General features: G+C 39.8%; 1 protein-coding gene across 3 annotated transcripts in view; it reads left to right on the top strand.

Annotated features, from left to right (window-relative positions):
- Positions 1–16,561, top strand: part of PLXNB2 (plexin B2) — a 251,973-nt gene that overhangs the window by 66,730 nt on the left and 168,682 nt on the right. For all 3 annotated transcript variants that reach the window (XM_062634239.1, XM_062634242.1, XM_062634241.1), the window contains one exon: positions 11,910–12,091. The gene's annotated coding sequence lies outside the window, so the exon portion shown is untranslated. The remainder of the gene's footprint in view (positions 1–11,909; positions 12,092–16,561) is intronic.

Genomic DNA, 16,561 nt, shown 5'->3' with positions numbered 1-16,561 from the left:
CACAAGCAAACGAGTAACTGTGGTGTTACTGAGGGGAAATAACAAGTTTTTCTTTCAGTGAAATGAACTTAGATGAATTTCCAGGGGCAAACAGTGTAGCAGGAATATAGTGCTACCATTTTTGAGAGCTATATATGGCAGTCCAATGTTATATCTGAAAGTTGTTCTCCCTGTCCTATCCTCTGTATAGTTTTGGCATGCCCCTTGTTCCCTTCTCTTTATAGTGGTTCTACTTTAAATGAGGTCTGCAGAAAGAAAATTGCTGTTAAGTCTGGGAAAGATAATGTAAACACCTTAATTTTCCACATTGCAAAATATTCTGAAATGCTTGCAGAGGGATCCCAGTTTGTGCACTGCATCACATGGAATAATTAGGGCATGATGCAATTGTTTCTTTATGGGCCTGAAGCCATCCCAAGAGCCACGAAGACTCATTCCTTGTTAAAGGTTGCTTTAACCGTTGGCCAGGTGGGTGTCAGGGTTTATTCAAATGTTCTGACCTCTGTGACAAAGTGAATCACAAGACCCCAAGTCACTCTGCTCACAGGGCTGCAGCTCAGCATGTTCCTCTCTGAGTCTTCAGGAAGACAGAGCACTCTTCAAGGAATGTGATTTTTGGGTTGGGTTTTTTATTTTGCAACAGAAGGATATAAATACCATTCACAGTGTTCTACTTGATGAACAAGAATCTGAAACTATTTATTTTGGCCACCTTAATATGTTGCCATCCTCCTTCTTCCTCCTGGAAAATTTTGGCCTTTCCATGAGTCCAATTCCATGAGGAGCTTCGTTTCTGACTGCTGAGAAGAGCAGTGAAAATCTGCAAAGCTATTTTCACTCAGATTTTAGGCAGAAGTCAGTTATAAAGTTGGTGATTTGTGCTTCTTGTTGTTAGTGTCACAGGTTTGCGTTTTTAAAGAATTTAATGAACTCAGTGTTCACAGGCACTCTATAAATTTGGATGTTATGTGTCTAAACAGTTGCCTGCCTTTGCTCAGGTTGCATGAACTGTTGCTGGTCTTTGACTCTTATGGAAGGATATATTTGGAAATTGAAAGGTGCTTCGGGTTGGTTTTCTGTTTTAGTTTTGGAAAAGCTCAGGCAGGTTAATGGGGAGGTTTTTGCAGGTTGTCCATGGTGAAAATGTCTATGTTCATTTAACATCTTCTCTCAGAAGCCTGCAATGATTATTTTAGGCTCTGCTTTCTTTACTGAATACATTTGTCAGCTAAAGATCGCATGTTTACTCTCTTTGTAGCTCTTTTCACATCTTTGACTATTGAGGCATAGAAAAGATGTGTTATAGCAATCCAAATCCAGGTTTAGTGTTAACCTATTTTGTCAACATTTGCAATCTCTTCTGTGTAAGTATTTATGCTAAATCTTCCATGTGTGGAGTGGGAATGTATTATCTGTCCTATGTTGCAAACGTAAATTGCATGTTTTTGTTTTTTTCTTAAAAAGGCAGAGAGAACTTGTTGAACATGTTTTCCCAAAGGTGTGGATGGCCAGTTCCTTAAAAATCATTTTGTGACAGCAAGATGCAGGCATTTTTGTGCTCCCTCTGCACACATTACCAGCTTAGATAAAAACCTGACCTGAATAGGGATGTGCCGGAACTGTGTCACCAAAACTTGGAGCCTAAATAGTGGGAACAGATTGAGGGCTTTCACTGTGTGTTTTCTTTCTTTGTTCTTCTAATAAATATCAGTTTACTGTGATGTTCTTTGTTACCTCTAGGTTAGTTAAAAGCTCCTTTAACTACCACGTTATTAGCAAACATTGGGCATTGTATAGGTTTATACATGAATAAACATATGGAAATTAAAACAGCTGAAGGTCTACACCAGCCTCAAGTATAGGATATGCTGGCATGAAATACCTTTGTAGTAACATTTCATCTTTTTTATGTCATGCTCAAGGCAGATTCTCCAGCAGCAAGCCTCTATTTGCTATTGATTTTGTTTAATTTTGAACTTTGGACCCAAGCTGTTTAAACAGATTACTCCCTGCTTTTATCTGAATAAACTTCCTGATGCTTTCATCAAAGCAAAAGAGATTATTTGGTTTTCTGTCTCCTAACACAGCATTACAAGAGAGTCACATATTAAGTGACAGTGATGGATTCTGTATCAGAGAATGGCCACTCTGCATGTAAGTCCCCTGGCAAAGACAAAAACATCTCATTCTTATTTATTTGGAGGCTATTTATTAGTATTCATTACAATAGTATTTACTCTCTAACTGAAGCTAATGCATTTCAGAACTAGATCAGGTGAGAGAACGTTTGAATTGGGGTAATTACGTGCTTTTGTATCCTGGCACTAATCCTGTGTCTTAAGCAACAGGTTTTTTTTCTTAGGCACACAATATTTATAAAGTGATTAATGCCTGGATATAGCAAGACACCTTCTCTTCAGGCTGACTTGCAGTATACTTTTGGGAATTTAACAGTAACTAGCACTGATACAAGCTCTAGGCACACAAGGTTTTCTGGTGGAAGCAAAATATGCTTTTATCCTTGGTGTATTATTTATAAGAAAGTTAAGATGGAGACAGAGAGTCAGCTAATTCCTCAGCTATCTAAATCTATGGAAAATACTTGGAAGACTGCTGGAAACACACAGAAATCAATCTACATTTATATTTCAGCTCTTTCTTCAGGAACGGTTGGGTTATACTTATAGAATATGGGTTCCTTCAGTCAGGGTAGCAGGTAAAATCAATACAGACAACATCAGATGCTTTGGAGATATACAGCATCGTCAATGACTTTAGGGTTGGCAGATTGTGTGTGCATCTCCCTCTCTGAGCTCTCTTGGGCTTTGTGTTCCAGGCTGAGTAGGTGAAGTGATAAAATACCTTCTGTAGTTTCTGAAGACAGTTTTTCCTAGAAAGGAACTAAAGATATTTTCTACCATTATTTAAATCGTGGAAAGAGGACTTCGAACTGCAGCAAATGACAGCTCCCAGACATGGTCTCAATTCACAGCTGAGCAGGCAGGGAAACCCTTCCAGGATTTTCATGCAGGAAGCACATGACTCCTTGTGAGCAATGCAGATGTATTAACTCCTTGTAGGGCCAGGCTTTTCTTCACATTGTTGTCCTTCTGAGCAAACAGTACATAAAACAGTGACCTAAGTGTCATTGGCCTGGAGAGAGTGACACGGTGCAGGTCATCTTGGGCTGGCTGCACTAAACCCCAGAAGCCCACCACAAAGCTGCGCTCCGAATGTGGGTCAGCGATTCTTCCCAGAGAGTGGCCTGGACAGGGCCCAAATGAAGGAGAGAAGTGCACAGAAAAAGGAGCTGCAGTAAACTCAGGAATGGCACAAGAGTAAAGCGTTCTCATCTGTTTAATTTTTTCATGTTAGCTGCTTAAAAAGAGCTGCTGTAAATGATCAAGGCACTTGCAAATGTTGAAGGAGTGTTTCTGGTAGGGCTCAAAATTGATTACTAATTGGTTGTATTTCTGTAGGAGATTCGACACAAGGCTGAAGGCACTATACTACTAGAAGATGATGTGGCTCAGCATTTCCTTATCTGTGTATAGTCTTAACATCTGGATACATTGCAATCTATCTGCAACCTACAGTAGCTCTACATATACTTCTTTACTATGAAAAATCTACTGCTTCATTTGTGTAGGTATTGGACCTATCCATGTGCAATCCCATTTTTCATTGTTATATATTCCTACAGGCATGATATGGATTAAAAAAGTGTTAATCCTAAAACTAGGATGTCGGTCCTGATGCAGATGCCGAATTACTGTTTCTCTGTTAGCAGTCAAGTAACAAATTAGGAGGTAGCTAAGCTTTTTGCTGGCAAAATTATATCTGATTAAGTTAATCACAAGTTACTTGTGTTTATATTCCATAACGCACCTGTTTACTGAGAAATTTATGTATATGCTGAGAATAGGTTAAAAATGGACCTGCAGGCTGTTCATGTTAATATTGAGGACTGACAGATATTTATGACTTTTTTTTGTCTTATACCGTGTAATGGTATATAAAACAGGATCACCAGTGTTAATTATAATGATCCAAACAGGCTCACTCTGTGATATACAGCAACCTATCTTCCTTTTTTTTTCTGGTAAAAATATACCCCTAAGTCAAAGCCTTTCTCTAGCATAAATGCCTACAATCTTATTAAAATCTGGTCTCATTAACTATGCCACCAATATTAAAAAAGTGTATCCTGAATCCCAGTCATTTAGAAATGATCTGTGCCTGAAAAGATGAAATGAGAAACTCCCCAATTAGTATAAATGTCTTAGTAGAGCATAAAGTGACTTCAAAGAACTTGATTATATATTGGGGTTTTTTGATATATATCTTTTTTTCTGAAGTACTTCCAATTTGGAGACAACTTATAAGACTTTTTAGCATAATATTGGAACATTTGAAGCTCCTTTATCACATGTGTGCAAACCAAATGAAAGGTTTGAAGTATTTGAAAGTATTTTAAAACAATCTGTTTAGTTTTTAAAGATGAAAGGATTGAAAATTAAATGCAAAGTCTTAGTCTGCTTGTGCTCTTCTGCTGCACCACTTTTCCTTTATGATAGGTTGGTGTTTGATGCAGCATTTCATCATGTTACCTTTTGGTATGACAAGCTTTACTATGAAAACGTCGTGCTTTGCATCTGCATCTGATAATCTCTGCTCACCTTTGCAAGATGTTTGGGCCCATCTTGTGATCAGGTGGTACCAAACAATGCTATGGAGTCCAGTAAACCTCAAATTCCCAACCTCCATCAAACTGGCAGGAAACTGAAGCCTTAGTTCCTGCACAGAAGGCTCCCTCCATCATGTAAGGAGCCCCCCCAGTCTCAGGCTGCTTTAGTCTCATGGCAGATCATACCTAGGAGCAGCTGGCATTTCCAGCTGCAAGACCTCCTTAGTTGTGTTGTGCAACATCTGGCAACCAAAAAGGTTTTAGAATAGAGTGTTAGAATAGAGAGTCACATGGTGAATAAGAGATAGCTTGGAAAGAAAGCAAGTACTGTATCCTCTTGTGCACAACACCCCCATGCTGCAGCCTGGTTTTCCTAGTAACAGATGCAGCCTGTTTTTAAATTTAGGCTATTTTGATGATTTTTTTTTTTTCCTTTTTTAAGCAACATTTCCTAGTTTCCACAGAAACTTAAGCAACACTGAGGCTTGTTTTGGCCATTCTGCAAAGGACGCTGAGTAATTCAGACTTCAGCCTTTTGACTATGCCACTGCATACTGATGATGTCAATAGGATTCCTTATCATTGCTAAATGTCCTTTGTGTTTTCTGCTGGAATGAGGAGCAAGGAAAGAGCGGTACATCAAAGCAAATGGTGTGTTTTTGTAACACCATGTGTATAAATATCAGTGCAGTGGTGGTAGTTTCCATAGTAAATGCCAGCAAAAGTTTTATAAATCCACCTCAGAGCTGTAGGTCCAGAAATGCATAGTGAGGCAAAAAGATAAATAAACCATTTAAATGGTGAGGGTTTAAGTGGCAAATGGGATGGTGGTGGTGGGAGGGGGCATAACTACAGGCTCATGCTCTGCTGTGGGACCAGAAAGGAGCCCAGCTATGTTTAATATAAGGGGAAGGAGACTCTTTTCCATCCCATTCTTTATCAAATTCCTTCCTCCTTGGCTTTTTTTAATCCCCAGCATTTTTAGAAATTATTGTTTTATGAAAAATGTAAATGTAATTATATATAATGGGTATTTACATACAACTTTACACATAATTATGTAGTTTTCAAAGGTAGGATAAAAGCCATTACTGAAATAAGAAAACACTTTTCTATTACCTCTAATAATGTTTTCCACATCCCTCCATTTCAAAATACAAGTGAATTGGATCAGCACGAGGAAGCTTTCCAGGCTGGTTCCCAGCTGTGGATGTGTCAATGAGATAAATTTCATGTCCTCAATATTACCCTTTCCGAAGTACCAATTTGCACACACCTTAGATTGCAGTTTGCTAAAACCAAAGCTTTCCAAGGTATTCGTCTGCTCCCTCAGCAAAGATTCGAGGTTTCACAAAGTGTGTGTAGAAGGAGGTTCAAGGCCTATGTGCTGTTGTAAATAGCAACTTTTCTTTGCCTTCCTTTTGGAGGAGAAGAGGTCAGGGGTATGCATTTATTTTTGGTGTCCATGCAGGTTTTCAGTGCCCTTCCAATCCGGTTGCTGTCCACTGGCCAGCTGGGCTGTTAGCAGCCGATGGCCAAGGAACACAGCTTGCCTTTCTGATCCCACTGGCCAGTGCAGCTTTTGGGAGCCTCCTGGAACTGGAAAGGGGCAGCTGGAAGCCCAGCTGCTGTCCCTGGGTCACGTTTTTGTATAATATGTGCCAAATCAGAGCAGATTTTCGTTCAGTTTGTAGTCTTGGGGCATATTAAGTATTGTTTGCATCAGATTTATTTATTCCTCAGCCTAGAAAATTAGGAAGAGTATCCTGCTTCTTTCCTCAAACCATCATGTTCAATGCTTTGTATGGAGTTTTGATGAAGTGGTTTTGTGTAGGTGTGTTTTCTAGAAAGGAAGAAAAAACCTAAGTTTCTGGTTTCTTTTTTTTTACTTATTCATGCCATCCTAAAAGCTGTTCTTGCAACAAACTGCTTTTGCTTGTGTTTTTTTTTTGTGTAAAATATGTTTGGAGAGTGCTGCATAGACCTTCTTGGTGTCTTCTACAGAGTAGGATCCTCTGTGTTTTCGCATTACATACTGTACCTTGCAGAAGATACCTCTGGGTTATTGTAATGCCAGCTTTCTGTTAAGTAACAAACTGTGAACAAGTTTAAATAAAACACCTTTGGGAATAGTAAATGGCAAACTTCTTTGAATGTGGTTTGCAAGAACCTTGCAGCCCAATCTCCTGAAAGAAGCACCTGCAGTCTGGCTTTATAGCTGATACACAACTAACTGGCAGATAAAAACCTTGCTAGGATTTCAGTTTACTGCCTATGATACATAGGGTTCTTTTTTCCTTGTAATGCTTTAAACTGAAGTTGAATTTTAAATTAACTTGACACTGTGGTGTTTTTAAGTCAGATAAATTACCATGTTCCTTTTCCCTCCCACCATAATATATTTGATATCTTCCTATGAAAGTATTTCCTGAATTTATATTAATATTATACATTTGCCTGTCCTTACTTACCTGGAGGGGAAAAAAAGAAAGTGAAACGCAACTGTGTAGCTGTAAGAAGTATTGTTTGCAATTTGACAGTGCTATGGTTTTGTAGTTTAGGAATTTTCCAGTTTTATTTCTGTTGCTTTTTCACATAACTTCGATTAAACAGTGCCCTTCAAAGCTTTGTTTTTTGAGCTACCGTGCATGTAGGTAACTTTTATTTGCTTTAATTCATCAGACGGCCACATTCTTCATTTCAGTATCCCATCAACACCTTCATGGTGTTAATCAATGGCTCAGGTCCCCAGAGTATCATAGTTTGGGGCTTTGGGTTGCTTTTTCTTAAAACACTTTTGAGCATTTGTGTCTTTTTAAGCTGCTAGACCCACACTGTACAGGTGTAAGTGCTTGTATAACACACCAGGTAATTGTGAATGTGGTCAGTAGTGTCTTAATGTGACACCCGATAGCATCAATCTCTTTTACATTTGATAGTTTACACCATGGAGAAGAATATTATAGAAAAGTTGCCAAAAAAATAAATTCTGGATTTTTTTTTCTAATTCTTACACTCATAAGCGAACTAAACTTTCTCATAAAACTGTATCTGGAAGAGTTTACACTGAAGGACATACAGTGGCATAATTTACAATGTTGGCATGCTGGGCAAAATGTATTTCTTCTGTCCTGGTAAAAAAATGCGGTTAATGCCATGGGTCTTTATATGCAACTTGCAATAAGGTGTGGGAGTACATCCTTTCATCCCTTCTCCATTTTGTGCCATCCGGCCTCCTGCAGGTTGTTAGCCACTCCTGAAAGTTTCACCAGCCCTGGGGCTTTAATAGTGGTCGGGACAGGCAGAAGTAAAAATTATCACATACTTCCACTCATAGGCTTAGGAGTGGAATTGTAGCCTGGGGCTTTGGAAGAGCCTATTAAAGACCACTGCTTTGCTTGCCCACTCTTTCCCTGTTTTTCAATACCAGTATGACCAGAGAGTTGGGTGCTGTTTTTATTAACCAAGAACAATGAAGAAATATTTGGAATATTTAATTGCTATGAGTGTATTAGTGAAAAAGAAATAAACTTCCCTACCTTAAAGAAGACAAGAAATTGTGCAGAGGTGACCAACTCGGCCAGAAATTCTCTTAGGAAAAGGAATGCCACATGAAATTGGAAAGTTCTCCTTCAGTCAAGTCAGAGTGAAATACCAGAGCCTTAATTTGCTTGCTTTTCACTGTCTTGCCGTCCCACCATCTCTTCTCTCTTTTCCTCCTTCAATCCCTTGAGTTATTCAAATGGAAAAGCTTTCTTTTGACAGCATTTACACAAAGAAGGCATTCGGTAGCAAATGAGATTTCTTCTGATCAAAAGCATCTTAGCGTGCTCTGATCTTTCCCCAGAACTTAGCTAAACGTGCAGAAAAAGGACTCTTGCTCCATACTGTTGCAGTTATGGATCCTTTTGGTGGATATTGTCATTGCACATTCTAGGGGCGTGCATCTGTGTGTATCAAGGCATATTTGTTTGCGTCTCGACCAGGATATATGCCAAAGAGATTAAACTTCATCTTTCGTCCTAGGGAGAAAAGAGCCTAAATGGGTTTATCATGGGGTTTTCATTCAGTCTGTCATTTCTCCCTTCTTTATAGTTCATCACTAGACTTCTGATTTTTCCCGACAGCAGTGCACACCCCTGCAGCTGGCCCTGCATGATTCCCCCCTCCTAGACTGACACAAGAATGGATGCATAAATCTCCTGCCGTCAGGGTGCCTTCTTTAGCAGACACTGCTCCCTCTCCCCCCTGGAAAAAGATCTGTCCCCTCTGCAGCACTGTCATTTACCACCTACTAGTTTTGCCTGCTGAGCCAAGATGCTGCCCATGACCATTATCCTGCCTACACTAAACATCAGGAAATGGTCCTTTTCTGGCAAAAATACATTTTTTTTTCTTTTTTTCTTCTCCTAATGACAATTATTAGTGGAAATTGGAGTTCCTTTGGCGATTATATTTGGTGCAAACATTACACCGTACAGCAACCAGCTCCTGTGAAAGGCGAGCGCTGACTGATGGTTTGAATTAGGAGCTGGAGGATGAGGACTTTCAGGAGCAAGAGCTTTGGCTGGAATACTGGTATTTAGGAGGTCTTAAGTTAGAGTTGGAGATCCCTATGTTCTTGAAGGCCCTGTATTAATTGAGAATGATTGCTTTGAACCACTGGGTGAGGGCATTGCTATCAAATCCAGGGTTTCCAGCTGCTGAACTGATCCAGTCATTGGCAGTTTATAAATCAAATGGGACTTGTGGGCTGTTTACAAAGCATTGTTTGAAAATCTCTTCCTTAGCCCTCTGTCCTCACTATAGCAGTGGAACATAACAGCTGGCTAAAAATCAATGGAATAATAGTTTAAAAGGCAGCAGTTTCTGTTCCCATCCTAAAGATGAAAGCAGGCACAGGATGAATATGTGATGTACAGGAAAAGCTTTGTCATTCTTTACCAGCAGCAAAGGGATAGGTAAAGGTCAGCTTCTATTCCAAGAGTCTTTTCCACAAAATACTGGATTTCTCAAATAGGTATTTGGTGTTAGCAGTGTGTGTCTGATAGTCATAGTTGCTTTGAGAATTTAACAGTATTTTACTTCAGCTACAAGTATTTGGCTGTTTTCTCTTTTGCTGTCCTTATGATGATTCATATTGCAGTTATTTTAAAGAGGCGGATAAACTATAATTGTTTATATACAAACAGAATATGGCATTGGCTGCCAGAAACCAATCTCACTAATATTTGGCTCGCTAGGTTGCCTCGTGTTTCATGTTTTGGCTATCAGAGCAAGCTTAAATATAATTGAAAAGAGTTTCTTTCTTTTTGAGTGTGCTCAAAGCTAGTGGTATTTTCTGCTTTATAGATGCTAACCACTGATTATAGAACATCAGAGGTGTTAGCAGTGTTGGTGACCTCCATCTAGCCAGCTGGAATAATAGGCAAGACTTGCTTTAGGACACGCTGCTGTTGCTGACAGGTTTTGTTGCATCTGCAGCCAACTCTGTATCATTAGCAAGGGAAAAAGGGTGGATTGAGGAGAGTGGATTGTAAATGTAATGGTACTCATTCCACTAAATTTACTTGAAAAATGATCATTTTTTGTGTCCAGTGCCATTTTGTACTCTTCATGATCTAATTAAGCCAGGATGATTGTGGATCTGGGCTTTGATTTAAGCAGTACCGGCTGTCCTCCCTCCAGAGAAGCAAACAAAACTCTGTGCTGCTGGGGGCTAAGTCGTGAACTGATTTCTCTTCTATGCTTTGGTTACTACACCATTATTAGGAATCCCATGTTAATGACTTCATGTGCAGAGACTCATCCCTACAGCAGACCTGCCTGCCAGCTGCACATCAGGTACAGCTATTCTCAGGATGTTTAAATTTGACTTTGCATCTTGACTATTCCCATTTAATACAGTGGGCTTTGCAGCAAAATATGGGGGTGTTGAAGAAAAAGCCTTCCATGCCTAAAAACAGCCTCTTCAGACTCTGAGGCTAAGGCTCAGGTTTAAAACTGGTGATGGTATTTATCTGATTAGAATAAAGCAGCACCTGTGATCCTTGACAAAATTAAGGAAGAAAAAATTTGTATCTCCTTGCTTGGTAGACCCGTGAGTAGTCTTCTAAGGGGATTACCCCTTTCTTGCCTCCGTGTTCCCTTGCCACAGTAACAGTGGTAGAGTCCAATGGCCAGTGTGCTGGTTAGGATTAGGAGAGAAGGTATCTGTGGTTCTTGGAGAAGAGAAGAGGGCAGAGATGGTTAGCAGTGTTAGACTTTGAAGAGCAACAGAAATAAGGCTCTGTTGGACTTTAGGAGAACTTTCCAATCCTACATGGCATTTCTTCTTAATGATGGAAAAAGTCTGTTTATTTTTTACTTCAGTATCTTGTCTTTATAATGTTTTAGGACTGGAATTATTGCACATTATTCTCTCGATCTTTTAAATACTGTCTCTATTACTCTCTAATGAGAGTGGGTATATGGAGAAACTGAAGAAGTTCTTTACTATGCATTTCCTTTTATTTTTAGATGGAAATAAAAATTTCATCAGGCTAAACCTTACTTTCCATACTCAATTATCCCCCAGAAAGTTGAAATAAGTATAGATGTAGGCTTGTTGAGAATATGCCCCTATAATTTAATTTCTGAAGTGAAGGGAATCTGCAAGGTGACATTGCTTTTGAAAATTGAGCCTTAATAAAGGGCTTCATTTAGGCATCCATCTTTGAAAATGGATGGTGAATTATGTAAGGTTTGGGAGGGAAAGGGGGGAAAAAAGGAGATGCAAGAGAATAACAGTAGGTGAAAGGTAATTTAAGTCCTTGGTTAATGCCCCTAATTGAAATTAGCAGTGTTTGATTTGGCTACCCAATTATTGGCAGCTCAAAGTCAAATTATTACATAAAGTGTTCTCGCAAAGACTGGGCTTGAGTGAGTTTGCCATGGGTCTTCTAGAAAAGTGGCTCTTCCAAGGCAAAGTTAGGATGCTCTGTAAATAGCTTTCTAGTGCTTTGCATGTTCCCAGGACATCTTAAGTTGAGAGGGCACCACTGCAGAGAAAAACAGAGAACCACCCTTATTGATAATGGCAGCAGTACTGAGCTTCCCCTTTTATAATGCTGGTTTGAATCTCCAGCAATCAGACAGTGTAAACATCCATCACTGGGTCTTGAATGTGAAATGTTGCATCACTCCTGTCTAGGGGAGCTGAGAGTCTGTTCTGTTGTTGCAGGTGAGAAGAGCGAGGGGGGCAGCCCAGGACTCAGTTCTGGGGCTCGCCTGGTACCCGCTGGAGCACAGCTGAACAACACTAAACACTGACACCACATCGTCTCCTCTTGAAGTCCCAGCAGAAGTGGGTTTCTCTCTCCCAAACTGTGGTGTGAGTGCAGACTTCTGGAGATTTTTTTTCAGGTAAGCTCTCTTTTTCCCTTTTTTAAATGCTGTAGAGTTTTCTAAATGGGAAATTATATTCCATTTTTCTAGAGAAATTTGTTACTATTCATCAAGACTTTCAGACATTGCTGGAGCATATAATAAATGTTTATTACAGCTAATGGAGATAAAACTTCTAGGAGCCAATCTTGCAAGAGGCATTAAAAATTAGCAAACTAAAAAAAAAAAGAAAGAATGAACAGCTTGGCAGAGGTTCTCTATTCATAAACCTATTTATAGATGGTGTGCTGGGTAGAAGAGCAGGTTTGTGCCTCTGCCAGCAAGATTCTCCAGCCTACTGCTGTGCCAGTGCTTGCCCTAATTTTACACTTACAGGGGTACGCAGAGCAGATGTGTGATTGACCTGAATCTCGAAGGTGCGCAGGTTTGACTGCATCTCAGGATGGTCAGAAAGATTCTATCAACTTCTTTTCCAGGACCTGTTCACGTTGGTTAGCATGTGTTGACTTGACAGGCTTCTCAGAAACCAGCTTGTAAAACCTTTCTCCAACTAAGAATTTTCTTTATCCTCAATGGCCAAAGAGACCTGAAGAGAAGATTGACAGACAGGTCAAGCATGACAAGAGCGCAGACATGGCTCTTGGTCTGTTTTTTAGCTGCAAAGTGGTTTAAAGCTGTTTTGGCTGCTTATTTGGTGCTGGCGATGCTCCTGGAAGCACTGCTGTCGGGAGCGCTGGTTCCAGCCTAGTGTGAGCCTGGAGAGGATGGCAAGGGATTTTGCTGGGATTGCCTGTGTCACCTTGATCTCTGTTACAATAATAATTGACCATAGACTGGACTTTTCAGAAGATAGCAAGTTAGCCTTTCCAGCAAGAGAAGCACGTCACCAGTCCAACACCAAAGAGAAGTGAAACAGTGAGAGAGGAAAAGAAAATTTACAAAGAGCCAAGATAAAAAAACCAAATGTATTCTACTGTTTAGCTAGTATGTGGCTGCATGCCAGTTTGGGAGGAGTTTTGTTGAGGTTTCAGTTTGTTGTTCTTTCTGGATGCTTCTGTGCATTAAGTCTTACTTCCCCTTAAAACCTAATGTGAAAGTGAAGGATCAAAATGCATTTTTATGTGCATGTGAGCTGCAGAATGAATGAAAGTGAAGACAGCTGTTCTAAAAACCCAAGCAGTACATTCCGCAGTCACACATTGATCTATGTACCTAAAATAATGATTTTTTTCAAAATGTAGGAAAAAGCATGGAAATAGCCACTATTTAAGCTTATTTAGAAATACACATCAGGGAAGATGAGTATCACTAAGGAACAAAGGTGGGTTCTGTGGGAGATGTGAACCTAAAGGTGAAAGCAAGTAATAGCAGAGTAATTTTGCTGTGGAATTTTAAACCAATTATGTGAATAACAGAGGATATGTTCTGAAAGTAGCCAGAAGTGCTTTACTGTGGGTATAGCTAACATGGTTTCGGAAAGCCTCTGCCTGGCCAGGGTTAGCAGCTGAGATGGCAGGAGTGCATGTGTGTTTGGCTGTACGTCAGCACCTTGCTGAAAGTCAGCCTTTCCCGACCTGCCTCTCCCATGGTAAATCTTAAAAAACCCACAGAAAATTGTTTCTGATAATAGCAAGAGCCTCAGCTTGTTTCTGTGTCTGACTGAAAAGTGATAGAAATCATAGACATCTGATGTTTAGAAGGTCCTTGGTCTCAGATTTTGCAATGATTAAATCTTTGCTAAGTTGCATCAAACTACTACAAACTTTTGGTGAAATTACTTCAAGTTTCATAGAACTGGACTCATTAAAGGTAATATTTCAAGCAGCCTTCACCGATCCAGTTGTTTGTTGAGCTTTGTTTCTTTGAAAGGAAGATTAACATCTTTGTGCTTCTTAATAAAACGAGTACTAAAAGTCCAGTGTCAGCAGTTTGGCTTGAACACCAGAGTATGTGGCTCATTGCTGTACAGAACATGGAGGATATTAATGTGGATATTAATTTTGTTCATTCCCCCACAAAGCAAATAGAAGTACTCATACAAGAGAGTAAGATAGTTCATGGGGTTCTTCAGCATTGCCTTTGGTAGTATGCAATTATGTACTGAGTAGTGGATAAAAAGGTGTTAGAGGTCTATAAATAGTATAAATTAATGGGGGGTTTTGTTTGCTGTGTTTTTTCCTTACAACTGTTAAAGTACCTACATGGTAGCACTTAAAAAGAGAAACAAAGCCTACGAGATCTTTACTAAACTTCCTTTTCTGTCTAGGAGCTTTTTTCAAACTTCATTAATCTTCAAAGTCTTCCCTTGAAATGGGTGGCCAGTGTAAGCAGTTCTGCAAATTCATTTCATGTGAAGATTTTTGTCTCTAAAGTTGTTCAAGTAAGCATGGCTGCAAATCTGATTCACTTGTGTGGCAATGAACTTCACATGTAAATCGTGCTTCTAATAAGTCCATATTGTGCTAGAAGGTGCTAATGGCTGCCATCAATCAGAGGGCTGGTTAAAGTTGTTCTCCCCTTCTCCCCCAGACTAAATGAGACAGCAATTAAATGCCCTTTTGTTGAGTGATAGCTGAGACAATGAAAATCAATGTCCAAAGCACAAACCAGAATGGTAAGTCTTAAGTATAAGCTAAGCCATGTGTCCCAGGGGATTGGCACGTTGATTTGCTTACAGCTGAGAGGGTATATGAAAGGAATAACTGGGAATGTAGACAGCAGGAGAAGCAGTAATGCTCCTTGGAGCAAAGCCAGAAGGGAATATTTACTGAGAAGACTTCTCAATGGGGCTGAGCTGCCATGATCTTGCCTCTGTGCAACCCAGGCTCAGTAGGTGGTACAGTTTTGATCTGGAACAGGCCCTGATGTTTGACCATATCCAGAAAGTATGATACCAACTTTGTCTGTGGTATTATTTTATGTTGGCTGCTCAAGAACAGGCACTATCTGGTCTGGTGTGAAGCCTAATGATACAAACTTAGCCTTTCAGCTTTTCTGAAAGTGCTTCAGCTGGCAAGGTGATTTTGTACTCAGCCAAGTGCTGTTATTGACATGGTTTAGACCCCAGGAACAGGATTTGCTGCACTGTCAAGCTGCATCCTGAGAACATCTCTTGCCTTCCCCCCCCCCCCCCCCCCAAATGCCATCACTTTGTTTCTGAATACTTTACAGGCACAGGACTTACTCTTGTGTTTCTCCCTAATAAAATTGCACTGGAAAAAAACAGTTTGCTCATCCATTTCTTGTAGCTGAAAACAATCCCTCGATATCCTTAGTGCTGGTTAACAATTTTGTCCAGAGGACATGTGGTCACTTAGGTGGCTGAACGTGTTTTTCCTGTCTTCTTCACTCCAGACCTGCTACAAAGCTCATTATGTCAATAGGACACTTCCTTTTGACTCCAACTCACAACTCTCCCTTAGCTTTACTGCCTTGCTGAAAGGGCCTTAAGTTACTCCTGTGCACAGGGCTGCATTGTCTCTAATCTGTGTGGGTTTTTTGTTTTGGTTGGGGGTGCTTTTCCTGCTGTTGTACAAAACTGTAAATGCATTGAGAACAACAAGCTACATTTACTAACAGCAAGGCACACTGCTGTCATGCAGCTCATGCTGTTGGCAGAGACTGTGGCTATATGATGCTTTGCAGCAGCTAGGCTGAACTGAAAGGAAGTCTTCTGCAAATTTAAGGCTCCAAAGAAATGTTACAGTAAGAAATGTTTTATTTTTGTACCTGAAAAGTGTTACATGCAGATGACCAGATTAATCTGAAGTAATACTAGAATTTGAGGAAAACACATCTGTTTAGAGAGTTCAGTATTGAATTTGTTCTGTGAAGTGCTGTATCTGTCACAGCTCTTTTGAGTGCTTGAACAAAGGAAAACACAGCTATGTTTATTAAGAGGCCCACAGAAATGTGCAGGTGTAAAGAATGAACTCGTACAAAGCCTGCTAGTTGGTGTTCCTTGTCCTTATTGCTAAATGATAAGACAGTGTCTTTTCCTTGTGTTTGAAAAGAGTCGAGGAGCCTCTTTTCAAACTTGCTTTCTACTGCATTCTCATTTAGTCTTTGGTTTTATAGTATTGACAATTACAGGGAAAGACACTTCACATTCCCATTGTCCTCATATCAGTTCAGGTGTTCACCTCTGATGTTAACTCTGCTTCTAGTCTTGCCTTGCACCTCACCTGTGCATCAGGTTCTCTATTAAAACAGAGACCCAAGGAACCAGGAGAGACTCTGTATGAGGACAGCAATATACTGCCATGTTACCGGTATCAGTGTAATACTTTGAACCTTTTAGTGAAGACTTTAGATAATTAATGTAATCTTTACTATTACCAATGCTGATATCTTTTCCTAAATATTAAAACATTCTTATCAATATATACATAATAATAAATTGTACAATGTGGCCAAGATGATCGTAGGCATAGAGAGTGAAAAAGCGATTTGTACTGTTTTATATTTTATTATTCTGTATGCAATTTT

Source organism: Pezoporus occidentalis, unplaced genomic scaffold (genome assembly GCF_034315485.1).
Source record: "Pezoporus occidentalis ecotype Australia unplaced genomic scaffold, CSIRO_AGI_Poc_V1 ctg42, whole genome shotgun sequence".
Lineage (NCBI taxonomy): Eukaryota > Metazoa > Chordata > Aves > Psittaciformes > Psittacidae > Pezoporus > Pezoporus occidentalis.
Note: the sequence above shows the minus strand (reverse complement) of the source record. Positions and strands in the feature narration are given on the sequence as shown.